This window comes from Mobula hypostoma, chromosome 10 (assembly GCF_963921235.1).
Source record: "Mobula hypostoma chromosome 10, sMobHyp1.1, whole genome shotgun sequence".
NCBI classification, from domain to species: domain Eukaryota; kingdom Metazoa; phylum Chordata; class Chondrichthyes; order Myliobatiformes; family Myliobatidae; genus Mobula; species Mobula hypostoma.
Window position 1 is genome coordinate 31,662,408 of NC_086106.1, and position 10,706 is coordinate 31,673,113.

Consider the following 10,706-nt stretch of genomic DNA (forward strand, 5'->3'; position numbering starts at 1 on the left):
ACCGTCACCCACATCTCCATTTCCCACACATCTACCGTCACCCACATCTCCATTTCCCACACATCTACCGTCACCCACATCTCCATTTCCCACACATCTACCGTCACCCACATCTCCATTTCCCACACATCTACCCTCACCCACATCTCCATTTCCCACACATCCACCCTCACCCACATCTCCATTTCCCACACATTACCCTCACCCACATCTCCATTTCCCACACATCTACCCATCACCCACATCTCCATTTCCCACACATCTACCCTCACCCACATCTCCATTTCCCACACATCTACCCTCACCCACATCTCCATTTCCCACACATCTACCGTCACCCACATCTCCATTTCCCACACATCTACCCTCACCCACATCTCCATTTCCCACATATCTACCCTCACCCACATCTCCATTTCCCACACATCTACCCTCACTCACATCTCCATTTCCCACACATCTACCCTCACCCACATCTCCATTTCCCACACATCTACCCTCACCCACATCTCCATTTCCCACACATCTACCCTCACCCACATCTCCATTTCCCACACACCCACCCTCACCATCTCCATTTCCCACACATCTACCCTCACCCACATCTCCAGTTCCCACACGGATACCCTCACCCACATCTCCATTTCCCACACATCTACCCGTCACCCACATCTCCATTTCCCACACATCTACCCTCACCCACATCTCCATTTCCCACACATCTACCCTCACCCACATCTCCATTTCCCACACATTAACCCTCACCCACATCTCCATTTCCCACACATCTACCCTCACCCACATCTCCATTTCCCACACATCTACCCTCACCCACATCTCCATTTCCCACACATCTACCCTCACCCACATCTCCATTTCCCACACATCTACCCTCACCCACATCTCCATTTCCCACACATCTACCGTCACCCACATCTCCATTTCCCACACATCTACCCTCACTCACATCTCCATTTCCCACACATCTACCCTCACCCACATCTCCATTTCCCACACATCCACCCTCACCCACATCTCCATTTCCCACACATCTACCCTCACCCACATCTCCATTTCCCACACATCTACCCTCACCCACATCTCCATTTCCCACACATCTCCCCTCGCCCACATCTCCATTTCCCACACATCTACCATTACCCACATCTCCATTTCCCACACATCCACCCTCAGCCACATCTCCATTTCCAACACATCTACCCTCACCCACATTTCCATTTCCAACACAACCACCTTCACACACATCTTCAATTCCCACACATCTACCCTCACCCACATCTCCATTTTCCACACATCTACCCTCACCCACATCTCCATTTCCCACACATCTACCCTCACCCACATCTCCATTTCCCACACATCTACCCTCACCCACATCTCCATTTCCCACACATCTACCCTCACCCACATCTCCATTTCCCACACATCCACTCTCACCCACATCTCCATTTCCCACACATCTGTCCTCACCCACATCTCCATTTCCCACACATCTACCCTCACCCACATCTCCATTTCCCACACATCTACCCTCACCCACATCTCCATTTCCCACACATCTACCCTCACCCACATCTCCATTTCCCACACATCTACCGTCACCCACATCTCCATTTCCCACACATCTACCCTCACCCACATCTCCATTTCCCACACATCTACCCTCACCCACATCTCCATTTCCCACACATCCACCCTCACCCACATCTCCATTTCCCACACATCTACTGTCACCCACATCTCCATTTCCCACACATCTACCCTCACCCACATCTCCATTTCCCACACATCTACCCTCACCCACATCTCCATTTCCCACACATCTACCCTCACCCACATCTCCATTTCCCACACATCTACCCTCACCCACATCTCCATTTCCCACACATCTACAGTCACCCACATCTCCATTTCCCACACATCTACCCTCACCCACATCTCCATTTCCCACACATCTACCCTCACCCACATCTCCATTTCCCACACATCTACCCTCACCCACATCTCCATTTCCCACACATCTACCCTCACCCACATCTCCATTTCCCACACATCTACCCTCACCCACATCTGCATTTCCCACACATCAACTCTCACCCACATCTCCATTTCCCACACATCTACCGTCACCCACATCTCCATTTCCCACACATCTACCGTCACTCACATCTCCATTTCCCACACATCTACCGTCACCCACATCTCCATTTCCCACACATCTACCGTCACCCACATCTCCATTTCCCACACATCTACCGTCACCCACATCTCCATTTCCCACACATCTACCCACACCCACATCTCCATTTCCCACACATCAACCCTCACCCACATCTCCATTTCCCACACATCTACCGTCACCCACATCTCCATTTCCCACACATCTACCGTCACCCACATCTCCATTTCCCACACATCTACCCTCACCCACATCTCCATTTCCCACACATCTACCCTCACCCACATCTCCATTTCCCACACATCCACCCTCACCCACATCTCCATTTCCCACACATCTACCCTCACCCACATCTCCATTTCACACACATCTACCCTCACCCACATCTCCATTTCCCACACATCTACCCTCACCCACATCTCCATTTCCCACACATACCCTCACCCACATCTCCATTTCCCACACATCTGCCGTCACCCACATCTCCATTTCCCACACATCTACCCTCACCACATCTCCATTTCCCACACATCTACCCTCACCCACATCTCCATTTCCCACACATTAACCCTCACCCACATCTCCATTTCCCACACATCTACCCTCACCCACATCTCCATTTCCCACACATCTACCCTCACCCACATCTCCATTTCCCACACATCTACCCTCACCCACATCTCCATTTCCCACACATCTCCCCTCACCCACCTCTCCATTTCCCACATTCTCACCCACATCTCCATTTCCCACACATCTACCGTCACCCACATCTCCATTTCCCACACATCTACCCTCACCCACATCTCCATTTCCCACACATCCACTCTCAGCCACATCTCCATTTCCCACACATCTACCCTCACCCACATCTCCATTTCCCACACATCTACCCTCACCCACATCTCCATTTCCCACACATCTACCCTCACCCACATCTCCATTTCCCACACATCTACCCTTACCCACATCTCCATTTCCCACACATCCACCCTCAGCCACATCTCCATTTCCAACACATCTACCCTCACCCACATCTCCATTTCCAACACATCAACCCTCACCCACATTTCCATTTCCCACACATCTACTGTCACCCAGATCTCCATTTCCCACACATTAACCCACACACACATCTCAATTTTCCACACATCTACCCTCACCCACATCTCCATTTCCCACACATCTACCCTCACCCACATCTCCATTTCCCACACATCTACCCTCACCCACATCTCCATTTCCCACACATCCACTCTCAGCCACATCTCCATTTCCCACACATCTGTCCTCACCCACATCTCCATTTCCCACACATCTACCCTCACCCACATCTCCATTTCCCACACATCTACCCTCACCCACATCTCCATTTCCCACACATACCCTCACCCACATCTCCATTTCCCACACATCTACCGTCACCCACATCTCCATTTCCCACACATCTACCGTCACCCACATCTCCATTTCCCACACATCTACCCTCACCCACATCTCCATTTCCCACACATCCACCCTCACGCACACCTCCATTTCCACACATCTTCTGTCACCCACATCTCCATTTCCCACACATCTACCATCACCCACATCTCCATTTCCCACACATCTACCCTCACCCACATCTCCATTTCCCACACAGCTACCCTCACCCACATCTCCATTTCCCACACATCTACCCTCACCCACATCTCCATTTCCCACACATCTACAGTCACCCACATCTCCATTTCCCACACATCTACCGTCACCCACATCTCCATTTCCCACACATCTACCCTCACCCACATCTCCATTTCCCACACATCTACCCTCACCCACATCTCCATTTCCCACACATCTACCCTCACCCACATCTCCATTTCCCACACACATCTACCCTCACCCACATCTGCATTTCCCACACATCAACTCTCACCCACATCTCCATTTCCCACACATGTACCGTCACCCACATCTCCATTTCCCACACATCTACCGTCACTCACACCTCTATTTCCCACACATCTACCGTCACCCACATCTCCATTTCCCACACATCTACCGTCACCCACATCTCCATTTCCCACACATCTACCGTCACCCACATTTCCATTTCCCACACATCCACCCTCACCCACATCTCCATTTCCCACACATCCACCCTCACCCACATCTCCATTTCCCACACATCTACCGTCACCCACATCTCCATTTCCACACATTAACCCTCAGCCACATCTCCATTTCCCACACATCTACCCTCACCCACATCTCCATTTCCCACACATCTACCGTCACCCACATCTCCATTTCCCACACATCTACAGTCACCCACATCTCCATTTCCCACACATCTACCGTCACCCACATCTCCATTTCCCACACATCTACCCTCACCCACATCTCCATTTCACACACATCTATCCTCACCCACATCTCCATTCCCCACACATCTACCCACACCCACATCTCCATATCCCACACATCTACCGTCACCCACATCTCCATTTCCCACACATTAACCCTCACCCACATCTCCATTTCCCACACATCTACCCTCACCATCTCCATTTCCCACACATCTACCCTCACCCACATCTCCATTTCCCACACATCTACCCGTCACCATCTCCATTTCCAACACATCTACCGTCACAGACATCTCTATTTCCCACACATCTACCCTCACCCACATCTCCATTTCCCACACATCTACCCACATCCACATCTCCATTTCCCACACATCTACGCACACCCACATCTGCATTTCCCACACATCAACTCTCACCCACATCTCCATTTCCCATACATCTACCGTCACCCACATCTCAATTTCGCACACACCTACCCTCACCCACATCTCCATTTCCCACACATCTACCCTCACCCACATCTCCATTTCCCACACATCTACCCTCACCCACATCTCCATTTCCCACACATCTACCCTCACCCACATCTCCATTTCCAACACATCCACCCTCACCCACATCTCCATTTCCCACACATCTACCCTCACCCACATCTCCATTTCCCACACATCTACCCTCACCCACATCTCCATTTCCCACACATCTACCCTCACCCACATCTCCATTTCCCACACATCTACCCTCACCCACATCTCCATTTCCTACACATCTACCCTCACTCACATCTCCATTACCCACACATCTACCATCACCATCTCCATTTCCCACACATCTACCGTCACCCACATCTCCATTTCCCACACATCTACCGTCACAGAGATCTCCATTTCCCACACATCTACCCTCACCCACATCTCCATTTCCCACACATCTGCCCTCACCCACATCTCCATTTCCCACACATCTACCGTCACCCACATCTCCATTTCCCACACATCTACCCTCACTCACATCTCCATTTCCCACACATCTACCATCACCCACATTTCCATTTCCCACACATCCACCCTCACCCACATCTCCATTTCCAACACATCCACCCTCACCCACATTTCCATTTCCCACACATCCACCGTCACCCACATCTCCATTTCCCACATTAACCCTCACCCACATCTCCATTTCCCACACATCTACCCTCACCCACATCTCCATTTTCCACACATCTACCATCACCGTCTCCATTTCCCACACATCTACCCTCACCCACATCTCCATTTCACACACATCTACCGTCACCCACATCTCCATTTACCAGACATCAACCCTCACCCACATCTCCATTTCACACACATCTACCGTCACCCACATCTCCATTTCCCACACATCTACCCTCACCCACATCTCCATTTCACACACATGTACCCTCACCCACATCTCCATTTCCCACACATCTCCCCTCACCCACCTCTCCATTTACCACATTAACCCTCACCCACATCTCCATTTCCCACACATCTACCTCACCACATCTCCATTTCCCACACATCCCTCACCCACATCTCCATTTCCCACACATCTACCCTCACCCACATCTCCATTTCCCACACATCTACCTCACCCACATCTCCATTTCCACACATCTCCCTCACCCACATCTCCATTTCCCACACATCTACCCTCACCCACATCTCCATTTCCCACACATCTACCCTCACCCACATCTCCATTTCCCACACATCCACCCTCAGCCACATCTCCATTTCCAACACATCTACCCTCACCCACATCTCCATTTCCCACACATCTACCCTCACCCACATCTCCATTTCCCACACATTAACCCTCACCCACATCTCCATTTCCCACACATCTACCCTCACCCACATCTCCATTTCCCACACATCTACCCTCACCCACATCTCCATTTCACACACATCTACCGTCACCCACATCTCCATTCCCCAGACATCTACCCTCACCCACATCTCCATTTCTCACACATCTACCGTCACCCACATCTCCATTTCCCACACATCTACCCTCACCCACATCTCCATTTCACGCACATGTACCCTCACCCACATCTCCATTTCCCACACATCTCCCCTCACCCACCTCTCCATTTACCACATTATCCCTCACCCACATCTCCATTTCCCACACATCTACCCTCACCCACATCTCCATTTCCCACACATCTACCGTCACCCACATCTCCATTTCCCACACATCTACGTCACCCACATCTCCATTTCCCACACATCTACCGTCACCCACATCTCCATTTCCCACACATCTACCCTCACCCACATCTCCATTTCCCACACATCTATCCTCACCCACATCTCCATTTCCCACACATCTACCCTCACCCACATCTCCATTTCCCACACATCTACCGTCACCCACATCTCCATTTCCCACACATTACCCTCACCCACATCTCCATTTCCCACACATCTACCCTCACCATCTCCATTTCCCACACATCTACCCTCACCCACATCTCCATTTCCCACACATCTACCCTCACCCACATCTCCATTTCCCACACATCTACCCTCACCCACATCTCCATTTCCCCCACATCTACCGTCACCATCTCCATTTCCCACACATCTACCGTCACCCACATCTCCATTTCCCACACATCTACCCTCACCCACATCTCCATTTCCCACACATCTACCCTCACCCACATCTCCATTTCCCACACATCACTCTCACCCACATCTCCATTTCCCACACATCTACCGTCACCCACATCTCCATTTCCCACACATCCACCCTCACCCACATCTCCATTTCCCACACATCTACCCTCACCCACATCTCCATTTCCCACACATCTACCCTCACCCACATCTCCATTTCCCACACATCTACCCTCACCATCTCCATTTCCCACACATCTACCCTCACCCACATCTCCATTTCCCACACATCTACCCTCACCCACATCTCCATTTCCCACACATCTACCCTCACCCACATCTCCATTTCCCACACATCAACCCTCACCCACATCTCCATTTCCCACACATCTACCGTCACCCACATCTCCATTTCCCACACATCTACCGTCACCCACATCTCCATTTCCCACACATCTACCCTCACCCACATCTCCATTTCCCACACATCTCCCTCACCCACATCTCCATTTCCCACACATCTACCGTCACCCACATCTCCATTTCCCACACATCTACCCTCATTCACATCTCCATTTCCAACACATCTACCCTCACCCACATTTCCATTTCCCACACATCCACCCTCACCCACATCTCCATTTCCAACACATCCACCCTCACCCACATTTCCATTTCCCACACATCTACTGTCACCCACATCTCCATTTCCCACACATTAACACTCACCCACATCTCCATTTCCCACACATCTACCCTCACCCACCTCCATTTCCCACACATCTACCATCACCATCTCCATTTCCCACACATCTACCCTCACCCACATCTCCATTTCCCACACATCCACTCTCAGCCACATCTCCATTTCCCACACATCTGTCCTCACCCACATCTCCATTTCCCACACATCTACCCACACCCACATCTCCATTTCCCACACATCTACCCTCACCCACATCTCCATTTCCCACACAGATACCCTCACCCACATCTCCATTTCCCACACATCTACCCTCACTCACATCTCCATTTCCCACACATCTGCCGTCACCCACATCTCCATTTCCCACACATCTACCGTCACCCACATCTCCATTTCCCACACATCTACCGTCACCCACATCTCCATTTCCCACACATCTACCCTCACCCACATCTCCATTTCCCACACATCCACCCTCACGCACACCTCCATTTCCCACACATCTGTCACCCACATCTCCATTTCCCACACATCTTCCATCACCCACATCTCCATTTCCCACACATCTACCCTCACCCACATCTCCATTTCCCACACAGCTACCCTCACCCACATCTCCATTTCCCACACATCTACCGTCACCCACATCTCCATTTCCCACACATCTACAGTCACCCACATCTCCATTTCCCACACATCTACCGTCACCCACATCTCCATTTCCCACACATCGACCCTCACTCACATCTCCATTTCCCACACATCTACGCTCACCCACATCTCCATTTCCCACACATCCACCCTCACACATCTCCATTTCCCACACATCTACCCTCACCCACATCTCCAGTTCCCACACATCCACCCTCACCATCTCCATTTCCCACACATCTACCCTCACCCACATCTCCATTTCCCACACGGATACCCTCACCCACATCTCCAATTCCCACACATCTGCCGTCACCCACATCTCCATTTCCCACACATCTACCCTCACCCACATCTCCATTTCCCACACATCTACCCTCACCCACATCTCCATTTCCCACACATCTACCATCACCCACATCTCCATTTCCCACACATTAACCCTCACCCACATCTCCATTTCCCACACATCTACCCTCACCCACATCTCCATTTCCCATACATCTACCCTCACCCACATCTCCATTTCCCACACATCTATCCTCACCCACATCTCAATTTCCGACACATCTACCCTCACCCACATCTCCATTTCCCACATTAACCGTCACCCTCATCTCCATTTCCAACACATCTACCGTCACCCACATCTCCATTTTCCACACATCTACGCTCACCGACATCTGCATTTCCCACACATCCACTCTCACCCACATCTCCATTTCGCACATATCTACCCTCACCCACATCTCCATTTCCCACACATCTACCCTCGCCCACATCTCCATTTCCCACACATCTACCGTTACCCACATCTCCATTTCCCACACATCTACCCTCATTCACATCTCCACTTCCAACACATCTACCCTCACCCACATTTCCATTTCCCACACATCCACCCTCACCCACATCTCCATTTCCAACACATCCACCCTCACCCACATTTCCATTTCCCACACATCTACTGTCACCCACATCTCCATTTCCCACACATTAACCCTCACCCACATCTCCATTTCCCACACATCTACCCTCACCCACATCTCCATTTCCCACACATCTACCCTCACCCACATCTCCATTTCACACACATCTACCGTCACCCACATCTCCATTCCCCAGACATCTACCCTCACCCACATCTCCATTTCACACACATCTACCGTCACCCACATCTCCATTTCCCACACATCTACCCTCACCCACATCTCCATTTCACGCACATGTACCCTCACCCACATCTCCATTTCCCACACATCTCCCCTCACCCACCTCTCCATTTACCACATTATCCCTCACCCACATCTCCATTTCCCACACATCTACCCTCACCCACATCTCCATTTCCCACACATCTACCGTCACCCACATCTCCATTTCCCACACATCTACAGTCACCCACATCTCCATTTCCCACACATCTACCGTCACCCACATCTCCATTTCCCACACATCTACCCTCACCCACATCTCCATTTCACAAACATCTATCCTCACCCACATCTCCATTCCCCACACATCTACCCACACCCACATCTCCATTTCCCACACATCTACCGTCACCCACATCTCCATTTCCCACACATTAACCCTCACCCACATCTCCGTTTCCCACACATCTACCCTCACCATCTCCATTTCCCACACATCTACCCTCACCCACATCTCCATTTCCCACACATCTACCTTCACCCACATCTCCATTTCACACACAATTACCCTGACTCACATCTCCATTACCCCCACATCTACCGTCACCATCTCCATTTCCAACACATCTACCGTCACAGACATCTCTATTTCCCACACATCTACCCACATCCACATCTCCATTTCCCACACATCTACGCACACCCACATCTGCATTTCCCACACATCAACTCTCACCCACATCTCCATTTCCCATACATCTACCGTCACCCACATCTCCATTTCCCACTCATCCACCCTCACCCACATCTCCATTTCCAACACATCCACCCTCACCCACATCTCCATTTCCCACACATCTACCCTCACCCACATCTCCATTTCCCACACATCTACCCTCACCCACATCTCCATTTCCCACACATCTACCCTCACCCACATCTCCATTTCCCACACATCTACCGTCTCCCACATCTCCATTT